Source organism: Triticum dicoccoides, chromosome 3A (assembly GCF_002162155.2).
Source record: "Triticum dicoccoides isolate Atlit2015 ecotype Zavitan chromosome 3A, WEW_v2.0, whole genome shotgun sequence".
NCBI classification, from domain to species: Eukaryota; Viridiplantae; Streptophyta; class Magnoliopsida; order Poales; family Poaceae; genus Triticum; species Triticum dicoccoides.
The window spans coordinates 521,187,324-521,206,322 of NC_041384.1; positions in this window are offsets into that span (position 1 = coordinate 521,187,324).

Here is an 18,999-nt window from a genome sequence, read left to right on the forward strand (position 1 = left end):
ACGCACTATATCTCTCTAGGTTTGTATCTCTCTCACACAACCCTTGTACGTCTCCAATGTATCTATAATTTTTGATTGCTCCGTGCTATATTATCTACTGTTTTGGACTATAATGGGCTTTATTTTCCACTTTTATATTATTTTTGGGACTAACCTATTAACCGGAGGCCCAGCCCAGAATTGCTATTTTTTTGCCTATTTCAGTGTTTCAGATAAACAGAATATCAAACGGAGTCCAAACGGAATAAAATCTTCGGGAACGTGATTTTCTCACCGAACGTGATCCAGGAGACTTGGGACCCTACTGCAAGGAAGCAAAGAGGTGATCACGAGGGTAGGGGGCGCCCCCCTAGGGCGCGCCCCCTGCCTCGTGGGACCCTCGGTGCTCCACCGACGTACTTCTTCCTCCTATATATACACACGTACCCCCAAACGATCAGAAGAGGAGCTAAAAACCTAATTCCACCGCCGCAACTTTCTGTATCCACGAGATCCCATCTTGGGGCCTGTTCCGGAGCTCCGCCGGAAGAGGGCCGTCATCACGGAGGGCTTCTACATCATCATAGCTTCTCCGGTGAAGTGTGAGTAGTTTACCTCAGACCTTCGGATCCATAGTTAGTAGCTAGATGGCTTCTTCTCTCTCTTTGAATCTCAATACAAAGTTCTCGCCCTCTCTTGTGGAGATCTATTCAATGTAATCTTCTTTTTGCGGTGTGTTCGTTGAGATTGATGAATTGTGGGTTTATGATCAAGTCTATCTATGAATAATATTTGAATCTTCACTAAATTCTTTTAGGTATGATTGGTTATCTTTGCAACTCTCTTCGAATTATCCGTTTGGTTTGGCCAACTAGATTGGTAGCTCTTGCCATGGGAGAAGTGCTTAGCTTTGGGTTCGATCTTGCGGTGTCCTTACCCAGTGACAGAAGGGGCAGCAAGGCACGTATTGTATCGTTGCCATCGAGGATAACAAGATGGGGTTTATTTCATATTGCACGAATTTATCTCTCTACATCATGTCATCTTGCTTAAGGCGTTACTATGTTTTTAACTTAATACTCTAGATGCATGCTGGATAGCGGTCGATGAGTGGAGTAATAGTAGTAGATGCAGAATCGTTTCGATCTACTTGTCATGGACGTGATGCCTATATACATGATCATGCCTAGATATTCTCATAATTATGCACAATTCTATCAATTGCTCAACAGTAATTTGTTCACCCACTGTAGTGTGACGCCCGGGTAATTAAGCTACAGTAAACCCCTGCTAATGAAGTCATGTCACCTCGGTTACTGTTGTTAATCTTGTGTTAGTTCAAAATGGTCCAAATTCAAATTTAAATTTAAAGGCAAACAACAAAGGTTTTCAAAAGTTAAAACTAAAATGTTTGAGAGGTGACATATAATGCATAGGTAATTATGGTGATGAAACCACATTTTTATAAAATGTTTAAATGCTCAAAGGTAAATAAAACAGCAGCTAAAATAAATATTTAAATGCCTTTTAAATAATAAAAATATGCAAAGTATTCTATTATTGCACCAAACTTTTTGTGACAGCGTACCTAATTGAAATTCTATCTTAGGACATGGATTCATAATAATAGAACTAAAGTAAAATAAAAACAAACCAAAGAATAATTAAAAGGAAAAGAACAAAATAGGAAATAAGAAAAAAAAGGAAACCACCCCCTTCCCCCCACTGGGCTAACCGGCCCAGCCGGCCAACCAACTGACCAGGCCGGCCCATGCCTCTGGCCTACATAGGCCTCTCCCACTCCCCCAAACCCTAACCGCACTCCCCCCACTCCCCACGACCGCACCCACTCCCCCACTCCCTCGTCTCTCCCTGTCGCCCGATCCAATCGGGATCGGGCGCCGATCGCCGCCGCTTGGAGTGCCCCGCCTCCCGATGTCACCGGCGACCGCCAGTAGGACGCCGCCCCTGCCGCGCGCCCGTACCGCCAACGCCGCACGGAGCCCGCGTCGCTCGCGTCCTCGCCGGAGCTGGCCTGCCGACCTCGACCTCGCCGTGGCCTCCTCGTCCCCTCCCCGTGTCGCTACCTCACGCCTCGCCGACCCCCTGAACCCCTGCAACGCTGTGAGCCGCCCCCTCCTCTTTTCCCGCATTCACCACGCCGCTCGCCGTACCCCCTGCGCTGCACACGCGCGTCGCCACGGGCCGCGCCCACACGCCGTCCGGCCGGCCCCCGCGAGTGCTCCACCGTCGTCCGCGGCCACCTCTGCCCGCCCGTGACCTCGCCTCCCCGCGTGGCCGTCTACGCGTGGCCTTGGCCGCCCACGAACAGCGCTGCTGCTGCCGCTGGCCTCTCCCTGGCCGTGCCATCCCGCGCCGCTGGCCCCATACTCAGGCTTCCCTCGCTGCTCTCCGCGCCGCCCCCTTGCTACTGCTGCCGATGCGCCACCTCGCCGGTGCTGCTGCTACCTCGTCGCCCCCGCCTCTGCTCCTACGCCCCGGCGCCGCCACTGCCACCTCCGGCGGCCAGCCTTGCCGCGCCCATAGCCGGCGCCCCCTCCCATCGATCTGGGTATGTGCCCGCACGGCGCCACCACCCGTTAACCCCTGCCTAGGCGCCCGGTTAACCGCCCCGTTAACCTCCCGGGACTATGACATATGGGACCCACGCCCAGAATTAAAACAAAAAATAAGATTAATTAAATAATAATTGTTAATTAATTAAATAGTAAGTTAATTAGTTAACTTAATTAACCTACTTAATAACCTAATCAGCCAGTTTAGTTAATCGAATGTTGTTTAGCAAAACATGTATCAATGACATGCGGGTCCCATGGCCCCTTTTGACTAGTCAACGGTCTAGTCAAACGCTGACTGGACATTTGACCAGGTCCCCACCTGTCAGCCCCTTAGGCACACTCTGGGTACACTTCCTGTGTATCTATAGCATTTAAATACAAATTTAATTTCGAATTAAATTACATCCAGAAATTAGAAAATCTTTTAAATCTTCGAAAAATCATAGTAAATAATTCGTAGCTCGGATGAAAATACTTTATACATGAAAGTTGCTCAGAACGACGAGACGAATCCGGATACGCAGCCCGTTCGTCCACCACGCATCCCTAGCATAGCAAAAACGGAACTTTCCCCCGCCGGTTCATTTGTCCGAAAATGCAAAACACCGGGAATACTTTCCCGGATGTTTTCCCCCTTCACCGGTACCACCTCGTACCGCGTTAGGGCACACCTAGCATCACGCTTTTTCATGTCATGCATCGTCATGCATTTGTTTGCATTATATTTATTGTTTCTTCCCCCTCTTCTCTCGCTAGACACCGAGACCGACGCCGCTGCTACCCAGTATGACTACGGTGTTGACGAACTCTCTCTCTTGCCAGAGCAACCAGGCAAGCCCCCCCCCCCTTGATCACCAGATATCGCCTACTCTCCTCTATACTGCTTGCATTAGAGTAGTGTAGCATGTTACTGCTTTCAGTTAATCCTATACTACTGCATAGCCTGTCCTTGCTACTACTGTTGTTACCTTTACCTGCTATCCTACTGCTTAGTATAGGATGCTAGATTATCATCAGTGGCCCTACACTCCTGTCCGTCTGCCATGCTATACTACTGGGCCTTGATCACTACGGGAGGTGATCACGGGCATATACTATATACTTTACACTGTTACATTATCGGAGAAACTGTTTGGAGATGGGGGGTGAAGGGGCAGGTAGCTCCATCCAGGTAGTGGTGGGCCTGGGTTCCCGACGGCCCCCGACTGTTACTTGAGGCGGAGCGACAGGGCAGGTTGAGACCACCTAGGAGAGAGGTGGGCCTAGCCCTGGTCAACATTCGCGGAAACATAACACGCTTAACGATATCTTGGTATTTGATCTGAGTCTGGCCACTGGCTTATACGCACTAACCATCTATCCGGGGACAGTTATGGGCACTCGACGTCGTTGTATCAGCCGAAGCCTTCGTGACGTCAGCGACTGAGCGGCGCGCGCCGGGTTGGACCACGTAACACAACTTCCTTTGTAATGGAGGTTGCTAGGTCTACTCTCTGGCCGTGTTCGCAACGTGCAGGTGTGCAAAGGGCGATGGGCCCAGACCCCTGCGCCATAGGGTTTAGACCGGCGTGTTGACCTCTCTGTTGTGCCTAGGTAGGGTTGCGACGTGTTGATCTTCCAAGGCCGGGCATGACCCAGGAAAGTGTGTCCAGCAAAATGGGATCGAGCGTGTTGGGTTATGTGGTGCACCCCTGCAGGGAAGTTAATCAATTCAAATAGCCGTGATCTCGGTAACAGGACGACTTGGAGTTGTACCTTGACCTTATGACAACTAGAACCGGATACTTAATAAAACACACCATTCCAAGTGCCAGATACAACCGGTGATCGCTCTCTCACAGGGCGACGAGGGGAGGATCATCGGTTAGGATTATGCTATGAGATGATACTTGGTGAACTTACCATCTACTGTCTTCTCCTGCTGCAAGGTGGTGGTTACCAGAAGCGTAGTCTTCGAAAGGACTAGCTACCCCCCTCTTATTCCGGCATTCTGCAGTTCAGTCCATATATGATACCCTTATTCCATTTGATACCAATGCATACATATGTAGTGTAGCTCCTTGCTTGCGAGTACTTTGGATGAGTACTCACGGTTGCTTTTCTCCCCCTTTTCCCCTTTCCTATATCCGATTGCTGCAACCAGACGTTGGAGTCCAGGAGCCAGACGCCACCGTTGATGACGACTACTACTACTCGGGAGGTGCCTACTACTACGTGCGGCCCGCTGACGACGACCAGGAGTAGTTTAGGTGGATCCCAGGTAGGAGGCATGCGCCTCTTTCGATCTGTATCCTAGTTTGTGCTAGCCTTCTTAAGGAAAACTTGTTTAACTTATGTCTGTACTCAGATATTGTTCCTTCCGCTGACTCGTCTATGATCGAGCTCTTGTATTCGAGCCCTCGAGGCCCCTGGCTTGTAATATGATGCTTGTATGACTTATTTTATTTGTAAGTTGTGTTGTGATATCTTCTCATGAGTCCCTGATCTTGATCATACACATTTGCGTGTATGATTAGTGTACGATTGAATCGGGGGCGTCACAAGTTGGTATCAGAGCCGACTGCCTGTAGGAATCCCCCTTCCACACTGCTTGGTCGAAGTCGAGTCTAGACATTACAAAACTTTCTACTAACATGGTTGTGTGCCTTACGGGCCCACGTCGCCATCTGGGTGGTATTAGGATCTTTTACTCCTCGATCCTTACTCTGGGACTCTAAACTCTCTTCTATTCGGGTTAAATGAAATTTTGCTAAATCTAACATTAGGATCTCATTATCACTTTCACTCGGAGAGCCCCTTATTACTGATGACCGTCTGCTGTACGTGAAGACCCTGAAGATACTCTCCGTTGTTAACCCGAGAACTTGTGTTCATTGCATTTGCAATTCCCTTTCCACCGTCAACCCTTATGGATAACTACTTGCAGTTATTATTCTTACATTCATCCCCAGTTGGTCTTGTTATTACAAGATACCCCGAACTACTTGACGTTGTTTTGATAATCCTTTGAGCTTACTGCCTTGCTGTTCTTTGTCACCTGAATACCCCTATGGATAATTCTCGCACTTATCGAGTATCCGCTCACCCCCAGTTGTTCATGTGTTTCACAATGGTCTTCGAAATACTATTCGATCCTCCAAGAATCCTTAGTAGCTTATTGCTCTGCAATACTTGTCTGCTTGCATTATGGATGCTTTCCATATGTCTGGCAATATTCGTTAGTATCCTTAGACACCGTAAATTTTGATCCTATTGATTCAACATGAGTGCGAATGGCAGGCTATTATCAGTTGATCCTTTTAAATTATCTTTCTGGCTCAGACGTCATTTTTGAACATGAGCTTGTTCTCGGCCAATCCGTTGCCGTCAATTGTACCCTTAGGTCTATTGAACTTATCCACCCTTGATCAGAGCGTCTGCTTCTGATCCTTCTATTTGGGAATCATAATTTCTTTGATAACTAAGCATTGAATCATTCAGGTGTTCTATAATCTGATGCCCTTGCATCCTTTCTTCAACTGATTGTGTGCCGATGCTCACATCAACTCCGCTCTGGACCGTCAGATCCTTTATTGGATTATTATTTAATAGTGTCCTCCTTATTCAATAACCTTGTGAGCCTTTCCTCGGATACATAATGCTTTTGGTGAATTGTATCCTCTGTTTTTCTCCACCATGCTCTGTTTTCGAGCTGGTGGTATTTACGAATGAAGCTTGTGGTATATGATTCCATGATACCCTGACGGGTTGAACCTATGCTTTTCTTAATCTGTGTGAACCCGAAAGTATTCACGGGTCATACTCCTCTGGTAATTCATCAGGTAGGTTTTGACACTGAAATCATTTTTATCTAGAGCAGTGAATGAAAGGTTATGCATTGAAGAAGTGGGAGTCGACCTTGAACTTTGTGTTCATGCCCATGGACACGATGTAGATCTTATCATTAAAGCTTCTCTTAAATTAAATTTTTCCCTTGGTATAAGTTCTTATATCCGGGATCCGGCCTTTTGCAATCGTGGTTTCGACCATATGTTCTTCTTTGACCCCATTTCACGGACAAGTTTAAGCACTTGTCTTCTGTGGATCAATACACCAGTCCAACCTGTACTTTAATCTTCCGTCGAGTATTACACCATGCTACCTCGATAATATCAAGTACTACATGACCCCTTATGAGTTCTTCATCAAGTTCTACATTTTCACTGATTCCAATTTTTCATGGGCTCTGAGTTATTAAACACTCAAAGATCGATAACTGAATCGAGTCCACACTACGGTTCAACAACTATTATGAATCTTCTTTGCTTATGAGTTTGTACCCAATCACGCCCTTCCTACCCTATTTGGCTATATCATTATTGTGATGATTTTAACTGTGCTACCTGGTCCTTATTCCCGGAGCACAACTTTCGACGATGAGCTAAGCTTACGTCGATCTTCCTCATCATACCATTTTGCCTTAAACAACGAGCTTGGTTTCGTGTTTGTGTCATACCTTGGGTTCAATAACCTTTCGCTTCATCATTCCTTTGGCTTGATGTCATCGCCGACCGATTACATCTTCATGAAATCTCTCAACAATTGTGTCGTGATCATCATCGGCATTCTGAGCTCTTCCAGGATGTCAATTGAGTTCATTACGAGAAATACCATCCTTGCCCTCGATGAATTGTGTTATCTTTGACCACTTTATTGTCTTCCGTTCAACACAAACTTGTTCGTGTTTTGTGTTATACCTTGAGATCCCTGCTAACCAGCATTTGTTCTTCTTTACCTTGGAGTATTACCATCTTTTAATATCAAGGATGTTGTGAGGACTGCTCCACCTCTTAATGGAATTCTTGGTATTGTGATGCTTCTTGCCATCACCATTCTTTTCTTGGCCCCCGTGTTGAGTGAACTCTGTTATGAGAATTTGATATCTCTAGCAACCCTATTGCTTCAAAGTTAATGGACAATAATTCCAATTTGGTGTACTGGTTGCTAAATCGCCATTCTGATGTTGGTCGTGCAACCCAACCCATATTTCGGGTGCACCTTTCAACCCATGTTTAATTGTGTATGTTTTCCTCGAACATACATCATTATATTGTACTGTTCGATCTGACAAATGTTATCTCCTTGTTCACATAGTTGTGGAAATCCATCTTTTGTTAATCTCGATGAATTGTCGCTGATTCCATCAGCCACCTCCTCATCCTCTTGTTGGTTTACTAATGAACTCTTGTTTCGGAACTCGCTTCCATAGTTCAATTCCCGAGAATCTTACAATGTCACCTCGACAATTTGTGTTGCACCTTTCTTCTCAGTCATCCCGTGTCTGAGTTATCTTGACACCAATCAGATCTGAATCTCGGTCAGATATGATGGTTGGAACATATTTCAAGAGTTATAACTTTGATCCTCATATGACCCGGTAAGATGATATCATGCCTAGCACACTTGATCGGAGGACCTATTGTTATAGTATCCTCTCTAGCAAGGTTACCCATTCTTTTGTGAGGAAATTGCAAGACTTATACTATAAGTTGTTCCTGATGAATCCCTTCGTGTATCCAGAGTCTGACCTTTGCTTAAAGACCATGTCAATGCTATCTCGAAGCATGTCTATGGCACTCTTATCATCGATAAGAACATTTGAAGCACAATGCTAACTTTCTATATCATTTATCCTAACATCGTAGCATGAGCAATGTCATGAAATTACTCTGTTTTCTACTTTCTATCCTGTCATGGATATCATGCTCTGCTTGTCTTTGGAAGGGTATACCCCTGAAATGTGTGTTTAAACACATTTTCCTTTCCATTGTTCTGTTAATCTGATAATCACATTTTCCTTTCCATTGTTTTGTTTAACCTTCTTGAGGTTTATATGATCTAAGCAGTAATAAGTCACTGTTTTTGTAAGCACCTCGGTGTACAACTCTGTCAGTAAGAACCTATTACTATTGTTGATGACATTCAGGTATCCACCGATGGACGAGAACTTTGCCTAATGGTCCGCCTCGTTCAACGAGCAGGAAAATGGTTCTCTTTGTCCCTCGCCCTTGGTACCGAGGTTGTTGCCGACATAACTAACAGGCTATCCTCTGACATGCCTTGCTTACATGATCGTGCAAGACGTCACCGCCCTTCCTACTTTTAACCCACATGGTGGGCCCATAACCCACAGTTCCACAGGATCGAAACCTGACTCCTGTACACCTTGTTGACAAAGTTATCCTTTGCTCTTGGTTTCGTAGATAATTCGAGAGCCACCCTCCTAGTGCTCCATTCTAGTATCAGACGCAATACTTACTCTCGCCGCTCTGAACCCCTTTCTCACTATGGTTCAGACTTTGAGCAGCTATCTATCCGCTTGGACCCTCTTATTGTACCTTCGTACCTTACTCTCGATGTATTTTATATGTTCAACTCGAGAGATAATCTTATGCTCACTCATGGGTTAACCCAGATTGTTTCCCTCATAAGCATTCTGTCGTAGCCAAGCTACCCCTTACCTATTCGTAAGTACGTTGGAGTTCCTGAAGAAAATGATGACTTCACCATGATGACCTAAAGCAGAGAAATGAAGACGTCAATGTAAGGGATCGACCTCTTCAAGAAGAGCATCCAAGACCTAGAAGATTCGTTAGAATTTCGTAGCCACGTCTTTCCCTTACTCCCCTCCTAAATCTCGGGACGAGATTTCTTGTAGTGGAGGAGAATTGTGACGCCCGGGTAATTAAGCTACAGTAAACCCCTGCTAATGAAGCCATGTCACCTCGGTTACTGTTGTTAATCTTGTGTTAGTTCAAAATGATCCAAATTCAAATTTAAATTTAAAGGCAAACAACAAAGGTTTTCAAAAGTTAAAACTAAAATGTTGGAGAGGTGACATATAATGCATAGGTAATTATGGTGATGAAACCACATTTCATAAAATGTTTAAATGCTCAAAGGTAAATAAAACAGCAGCTAAAACAAATATTTAAATGCCTTTTAAATAATAAAAATATGCAAAGTATTCTATTATTGCACCAAACTTTTTGTGACAGTGTACCTAATTGAAATTCTATCTTAGGACATGGATTCATAATAATAGAACTAAAGTAAAATAAAAACAAACCAAAGAATAATTAAAAGGAAAAGAACAAAACAGGAAGTAAGAAAAAAAAGGAAACAACCCCCTTCCCCCCCACTGGGCCAACCGGCCCAGCCGGCCAACCAACTGACCACGCCGGCCCATGCCTCTGGCCTACATAGGCCTCTCCCACTCCCCCCAAACCCTAACCACACTCCCCCCCACTCCCCACGACCGCACCCACTCCCCCACTCCCTCATCTCTCCCTGTCGCCCGATCCAATCGGGATCGGGCACCCATCGCCGCCGCCTGGAGTGCCCCGCCTCCCGATGTCACCGGCGACCGCCAGTAGGACGCCGCCCCTGTCGCACGCCCCTACCGCCAACGCCGCACGGAGCCCGCGTCGCTCGCGTCCTCGCCGGAGCTGGCCTGCCGACCTCGACCTCGCCGTGGCCTCCTCGTCCCCTCCCCGTGTCGCTACCTCACGCCTCGCCGACCCCCTGAACCCCTGCAACGCTGTGAGACGCCCCCTCCTCTTTTCCCACGTTCACCACGCCGCTCGTCGTACCCCCTGCGCTGCACACGCGCGTCGCCACGGGCCGCGCCCACACGCCGTCTGGTCGGCCCCCGCGAGTGCTCCACCGTCGTCCGCGGCCACCTCTGCCCGCCCATGACCTCGCCTCCCCGCGCGGCCGTCTACGTGTGGCCTTGGCCGCCCACGAATAGCGCTGCTGCTGCCGCCGGCCTCTCCCTGGTCGTGCCATCACGTGCTGCTACCCCCATGCTCAGGCTTCCCTCGCTGCTCTCCGCGCTGCCCCCTTGCTACTGCTGCTGATGCGCCGCCTCGCCGGCGCTGCTGCTACCTCGTCGCCCCCGCCTCTGCTCCTATGCCCCGGCGCCGCCACTGCCATCTCCGGCGGCCAGCCTTGCCGCGCCCATAACCGACGCCCCCTCCCATCGATCTGGGTATGTGCCCGCACGGCGCCACCACCCATTAACCCCTGCCTAGGCGCCCGGTTAACCGCCCCGTTAACCTCCCGGGACTATGACATATGGGACCCACGCCCAGAATTAAAACAAAAAAATAAGATTAATTAAATAATAATTGTTAATTAATTAAATAGTAAGTTAATTAGTTAACTTAATTAACCTGCTTAATAACCTAATCAGCCAGTTTAGTTAATCGAATGTTGTTTAGCAAAACATGTATCAATGACATGCGGGTCCCATGGCCCCTTTTGACTAGTCAACGGTCTAGTCAAACGCTGACTGGAATTTGACCAGGTCCCCACCTGTCAGCCCCTTAGGCACACTCTGGGTACACTTCCTGTGTATCTATAGCATTTAAATACAAATTTAATTTCGAATTAAATTAAATCCAGAAATTAGAAAATCTTTTAAATCTTCGAAAAATCATAGTAAATAATTCGTAGCTCGGATGAAAATACTTTATACATGAAAGTTGCTCAGAACGACGAGACGAATCCGGATACGCAGCCCGTTCGTCCACCATGCATCCCTAGCATAGCAAACACGCAACTTTCCCCTGCCGGTTCATTTGTCCGAAAACGCAAAACACCGGGAATACTTTCCCGGATGTTTTCCCCCTTCACCGGTACCACCTCGTACCGCGTTAGGGCACACCTAGCATCACGCTTTGTCATGGCATGCATCATCATGCATTTGTTTGCATTATATTTATTGTTTCTCCCCCCTCTTCTCTCGCTAGACACCGAGACTAACGTCGCTGCTACCCAGTATGACTACCGTGTTGACGAACCCTCTCTCTTGCCAGAGCAACCAGGCAAGCCCCCCCCCCCTTGATCACTAGATATTGCCTACTCTCCTCTATACTGCTTGCATTAGAGTAGTGTAGCATGTTACTGCTTTCAGTTAATCCTATACTACTGCATAGCCTGTCCTTGCTACTACTGTTGTTACCTTTACCTGCTATCCTACTGCTTAGTATAGGATGCTAGATTATCATCAGTGGCCCTACACTCTTGTCCGTCTGCCATGCTATACTACTGGGCCGTGATCACTACGGGAGGTGATCACGGGCATATACTATATACTTTACACTGTTACATTACCGGAGAAACTGTTTGGAGATGGGGGCTGAAGGGGCAGGTGGCTCCAACCAGGTAGTGGTCGGCCTGGGTTCCCGATGGCCCCCGGCTATTACTTGAGGCGGAGCGACAGGGCAGGTTGAGACCACCTTGGAGAGAGGTGGGCCTGGCCCTGGTCGGCGTTCGCGGATACATAACACGCTTAACGAGATCTTGGTATTTGATATGAGTCTGGCCACTGGCTTACACGCACTAACCATCTATGCGGGGACAGTTATGGTCACTCGACGTCGTTGTATCAGCCGAAGCCTTCATGACATCAGCGACTGAGCAGCGCGCGCCGGGTTGGACCACGTAACACAACTTCCTTTGTAATGGAGGTTGCTAGGTCTGCTCTCCAGCCGCGTTCGCAACATGCAGGTGTGCAAAGGGCGATGGGCCCAGACCCCTGCGCCATAGGGTTTAGACCGGCGTGTTGACCTGTCTGTTGTGCCTAGGTAGGGCTGCGACGTGTTGATCTTCCGAGGCCGGGCATGACCCAGGAAAGTGTGTCCGGCCAAATGGGATCGAGCGTGTTGGGTTACATGGTGCACCCCTGCAGGGAAGTTAATCTATTCGAATAGCCGTGATCTTCGGTAACAGGATGACTTGGAGTTGTACCTTGACCTTATGACAACTAGAACCGGATACTTAATAAAACACACCATTCCAAGTGCCAGATACAACCGGTGATCGCTCTCTCATAGGGCGACGAGGGGAGGATCATCGGTTAGGATTATTGTCACACCCTAGCTAGTCATGCATTAGAGTGTTGCATCATGTTTACTCTTCCATTTAATTTTGAAATGGGGATTTGTGAAACCCTCAGAATCATTTATGAAAATGACCCAAATAAAAAATTCTCCAAAAGGGTCCAAGAAAATGCTCATGTTGCTCTCTGAAAATATTGGACAGAGATAAAAATCAAACCAATATTTTTAAGAGCTCATAGGTATTTATTTTGGGCATTTGGAATTAATGCATAACTATTTGCATTGGAAATATATTAGTTATATATATTAATATATGTCCAAAAATTATGCCACCTGTTGGGGAGCTCTGGAATAATATATCTAGCTCCTGCAAAAATTGGCATAAGGTTATAAAATGATTTAATATTTTATTTAAATCAAAACAAATGTCAGAAATTAGAAAAACAAAAATAAATAAAAGGAGGAGCTTACCTGGGCTCCTCCCTGTCTGGCCCAGCCAGCTGGCCGGCCCAGCCAGCAGGCGGCCCAGCCCGCCTCCCTCCTCTGTCGTCTTCGTCCTCGACAGAGGGAGGGGAGTGTGGCCGGCGCGCGCGCGCGCCACCGCGCCACGCCACCTGCTCGCCTGCCTGCCTGCCCCTCCCCTCCTCGTCTGGATGGCCTGGAACGACGCCACGCCCTCCCCTGCTCTCTCTCACTCTCCCCCGATTCTTCCCCTCCTCTCCCTCGCTCTCCCTCTCCCGTGTCCGAACGCCACCATCGCCGCCGTTCGCCATAGCAGCCGTCACCGGCCACCCCTCTCCCCTCCGCTAAGCTCAGGAGCTCCGCCGCGACCCCCTCTTCCTCCCCACCAAGCCAAGCCCCGCGGGAAGCTCTGCATCGCCTCCACGCCATCGTCTTCCTCCTCGGGCTCCGACCACCATCGCCGTCGATTCGCCGTCTCCAGCGCGTCCCCGAGCCCGCTTCGACGCCCACTGCAACTGCGGTGAGCTCCGCCACCGTTTCCCCCTCTTTTCCCCCTCGTTCCCGCACCGTAACCCCGTTTCCCACCACGGCCGAACCTCCGCCGCCGCCGAGCTCGCCGTCGACGCAGCTCCGGTGACCATTTGGTCACCCCGGCGAGTCCAACAAGTCCGTAAGAACCCGTAGAGCCCCTCCAGCGCCTCAGCTCCCTCGCCTGCGAGCAGCAACGCCGATCCCGACCGCACCCGAACTCCGGCCGCCGCTCACGAGCTCGCCGTCGTCGGTACCGGCCACCACAGGCACGGCCACCACCACCGTTCGACGCGCGGGAGCAAGGGCTCTCCAACGAGCCCAAGCACGGCCTCGCCCGTGCCCTGTAGCGCGTTTCCGTATCGCGCCGCCGTCTCGGGCCTCTCCGGCGTTATGTCGCCGGTGGGTTTGACCTGCTCGACCTGGGGTTTGACCCCCCCCCAGAGTCACTGACGCGTGGGCCCCGTCGGCCAGGTGGTTAGATTAGCGCTAATCACTGTTAGTTAACCCCCCTGACACTGACCAGTGGGCCCCAGCGCCCCTAATTCCTAATTAGGATTAAATTAACCCTGTTTAACCCCCCTGTCACTGACGTGTGGACCCCACACGTCAGGTTTGACCCCAGCCAGCCGCAGTTGACCGCTGACGTCATGCTAACGTCATGCTGGCGCAATATATATATTTCTGGATTTAATTTAAATCAGGAAATTCCAGAATATTATTTAAACTTCAAAAATTCATAACTTTTATTTTGTAACTCCAAATTAGACAAATTATATATGAAAAATGATCAGAAAAATCCAATCTATCCATCTGTACTACTTTCATGCATGACTAAACAAGTTAACTTGATGTTCAATGCAGAACAAGGAAAAGCACTTTAACAGGCCATGTTTGAGTTTGAAATTTGAATCTTTGATTCAAATTGGTTCAAACCCTTCTGGTTTTAGTTGCATTAGCCCAACACACTCATATTGCCATGTTTCATGCATGCATCATATTGTTGCACATTGTTTGGTGATGGTTGTGTATCGGTGTCCTTTGCGACAGGTTCTGCCTCCGAGGAGTACCGTGATTACCCTAACGAAGAACCGTATCAGTGCATCGAACCATCAGGCAAGCAACCAACCATTTGATCATATCGATACAATCCCATGTTCTCGCTCCTGCTCTCTTTTACTGCATTAAGACAACGCGTTTCAAACTGCTGTGTGCTACGGTAGTTGAACCCATTTCCTCTGCATGACATGTCATTGCCACAGTAACTAGATGAAACCCACTAGCATGTGTAGGAGTTGATTGAGCCATATGTATGTGTTGTTCCTACCTTGCTATGCCTGCTATGCTTAGAGTCGTGTCAGGTCTGGTTCATCTGGGTGATGGGCTAGAGTGAAATGATTATGTCGGTAATGAGAGTGGTGTGGTGAACACGATTTGGTAAAGGTATCGATGAGAGGCCATGTAGGAGTACATGGTGGGTTGTTTCATTGAAGCCGACCTTAAGCACTGAGATCTGTATGTGTGATTTAAGATACAGCTACTACCATGCATTGGGCCCTGAGATATGACCCCGCTCGACTTCTTATTCACCCTAGCTCTCTGTCCAGGAGTTGCAAGTAGTTTCTGGTGTTTGTAGCCTACTGGAGGCCGTGGACAGCGCTGACCATAGGGGTGGGCTGTGATGCGGTAGGTACGTGGCCGGGTGTACCGAATACCCGTTAGGTATCTCGGGAACCCTATTCACATCGTTCGGGGCCGTATGGGAAACCTCGGCCGGACTCCCTGCGGATGGAACCTGAATAGGCGATAAACCTGGACTAGAGGCTTAAGTGTTTAGGTAGGTCGTGGTCTACACCCACGTCGGCTTTCGCTTGAAGTCTGCCGAGCACATGTCGTGTGCAGACGCTAAGTGGTGGAAACATGTATGAAGAAGTACACCCCTGCAGGGTTATCATAATCTATTCGAATAGCCGCGTCCACGGTAAAGGACTACTTGGTTGCCTATACAGTTCATAGACAAGTAAATGGAAACTGTTAAAAGCCTCAAGATAAGTGTGAGTGCCGAGGATGGCTCTTCCGTAGGAAGACGGAGGTGGATCCTCGGTAGTGTATTGAAGTGGTGAGTAGTGGACTCGTGTGCGCAAAACCATTTCAAGTTGAAGTATCGTAGGATAGCCTAGCCAAGAGTCAAAGCTGGCTTGCTGCAATAACTCCACCAACCCTTCTTGATACTATGCATGTATGTAGGATCTGATGTAAGTCTTGCTGAGTACCTTTGTACTCATGTTGCTATAATCTACATTTTTTACAGAAGACGCTGCAACCCCTTCTGATGGGTTCTATGTAGACGTTGGCATCAACGAGTAGGCTAAAGACCCAGGTGGTGACCCTGAGTTTGTGAAGGACCACGTAGTATAGCTAGGCTTTCCAAGCCTCTTTTGTTTTACTAGTTGTCTGTACTCAGACAAGTTACTTCCGCTGCTGGTTTGTATGTGGGGTCGTGAGACCCGTACCTTTGTGTATGTTATGTATGGCTCCCTGAGCCTTAAATAAAGTACTTGTGTCATAGAGTCATGTTGTGATGCTTCGTTGTATTTGCACATATCGAGCATATTGTGTGTATGATTGAAATGCTTGGTATGTGTGGGATCTGACTATCTAGTTGTTTATCTTTAGTAGCCTCTCTTACCGGGAAATGTCTCCTAGTGTTACCGCTGAGCCATGGTAGCTTGCTACTGCTCTGGAACACTTAGGCTGGCCGGCATGTGTCCTTCTTCGTTCCTGTGTCTGTCCCTTCGGGGAAATGTCACGCTTTGAGTACCGGAGTCCTGTTAGCCCGCTACAGCCCGGTTTACCGGAGTCCTGCTAGCCCAGTGCTACAGCCCGGACCCACTTGCTGATGACCGACACGTTTGAAGCTGGGTCATGGATGCCTGTCCCTGTAAGTCTGTGCCACTTTGGGTTTACGACTAGTCATGTCAGCCCGGGCTCTTTATCATATGGATGCTAGCGACACTTTCATATACGCGAGCCAAAAGGCGCAAACGGTCCCGGGAAAAGGTAAGACGACACCCGTGGGGATACCGTGCGTGAGGCCGCAAAGTGATATGAGGTGTTACCAGCTAGATCGATGTGACATCGAGTCGGGGTCCTGACAGCGTTGGTAGCTTTAGTTGCATTAGCCCAACACACTCATATTGCCATGTTTCATGCATGCATCATATTGTTGCACATTGTTTGGTGATGCCTGTGTATCGTTATCCTTTACGACAGGATCTGTCCCCGAGGAGTACCGTGACTACCCTAACGAAGAACCGTATCCGTGCATCGAACCATCAGGCAAGCAACCAACCATTTGATCATATCGATACAATCCCATGTTCTCGCTCCTGCTCTCTTTTACTGCATTAAGACAACGCGATTCAAACTGTTGTGTGCTACGGTAGTTGAACCCATTTCCTCTGCATGACCTGTCATTGCCACAGTAACTAGATGAAACCCACTAGCATGTGTAGGAGTTGATTGAGCCATATGTATGTGTTGTTCCTACCTTGCTATGCCTGCTATGCTTAGAGTCGTGTCAGGTCTGGTTCATCTGGGTGATGGGCTAGAGTGAAATGATTATGTCGATAATGAGAGTGGTGTGGTGAACACGATTTGGTAAAGGTATCGATGAGAGGCCATGTAGGAGTACATGGTGGGTTGTTTCATTGAAGCCGACCTTAAGCACTGAGATCTGTATGTGTGATTTAAGATACAGCTACTACCATGCATTGGGCCCTGAAATATGACCCCGCTCGACTTCTTATTCACCCTAGCTCTCTGTCCAGGAGTTGCAAGTAGTTTCTGGTGTTTGTAGCCTACTGGAGGCCGTGGACAGCGCTGACCGTAGGGGTGGGCTGTGATGCGGTAGGTACGTGGCACGGTGTACCGAATACCCGTTAGGTATCTCGGGAACCCTGTTCACATCGTTCGGGGCCGTATGGGAAACCTCGGCTGGACTCCCTGCGGATGGAACCTGGATAGGCGATAAACCTGGACTAGAGGCTTAAGTGTTTAAGTAGGTCGTGGTCTACACCCACGTCGGCTTTCGCTTGAAGTCTGCCGAGCACATGTCGTGTGCAGACGCTAAGTGGTGGAAACATGTATGAAGAAGTACACCCCTGCAGGGTTAACATGATCTATTCGAATATCCGCGTCCGCGGTAAAGGACTACTTGGTTGCCTATACAGTTCATAGACAAGTAAATGGAATCTACTAAAAGCCTCAAGATAAGTGTGAGTGCCGAGGATGGCTCTTCCGTAGGAAGACGGAGGCGGATCCTCGGTAGTGTATTGAAGTGGTGAGTAGTGGACTCGTGTGCGCAAAACCATTTCAAGTTGGAGTATCGTAGGATAGTCTAGCCAAGGGTCAAAGCTGGCTTGCTGCAATAACTCCACCAACCTTTCTTGAGAATATGCATGTATGTAGGATCTGATGTAAGTCTTGCTGAGTACCTTTGTACTCATGTTGCTATAATTTACATTTTTTTACAGAAGACGCTGCAACCCCTTCTGATGGGTTCTATGTAGACATTGACATCAACGAGTAGGCTAAAGGCCCAGGTGGTGACCCTGAGCTTGTGAAGGACCATGTAGTATAGCTAGGCTTTCTAAGCCTCCTTTATTTTACTAGTTGTCTGTACTCAGACAAGTTACTTCCGCTGCTGGTTTGTATGACTGTATGACTTGCATGCCGGGTCGTGAGACCCGTACCTTTGTGTATGTTATGTATGGCTCTCTGAGCCTTAAATAAAGTACTTGTGTCATAGAGTCATGTTGTGATGCTTCGTTGTATTTGCACATATCGAGCATATTGTGTGTATGATTGAAATGCTTGGTATGTGTGGGATCTGACTATCTAGTTGTTTATCTTTAGTAGCCTCTCTTACCGGGAAATGTCTCCTAGTGTTACCGCTGAGCCATGGTAGCTTGCTACTGTTCTGGAACACTTAGGCTGGCCGGCATGTGTCCTTCTTCGTTCCTGTGTCTGTCCCTTCGGGGAAATGTCACGCATTGAGTGCCGGAGTCCTGTTAGCCCGCTACAGCCCGGTTTACCGGAGTCCTGCTAGCCCAGTGCTACAGCCCGGACCCACTTGCTGATGACCGACACATTCGAAGCTGGGTCATGGATGCCTGTCCCTGTAAGTCTGTGCCACTTTGGGTTTACGACTAGTCATGTCAGCCCGGGCTCCTTATCATATGGATGCTAGCGACACTATCATATACGTGAGCCAAAAGGCGCAAACGGTCCCGGGCAAAGGTAAGGCGACACCCGTGGGGATACCGTGCGTGAGGCCGCAAAGTGATATGAGGTGTTACCGGCTAGATCAATGTGACATCGAGTCGGGGTCCTGACAATTATGCTATGTGATGATACTTGGTGAACTTACCATCTACTCTCTTCTCCTGCTGCAAGATGGAGGTTATCAGAAGCGTAGTCTTCGAAAGGACTAGCTATCCCCCTCTTATTCCGGCATTCTGCAGTTCAGTCCACATATGATACCCTTATTCCATTTGATACCAATG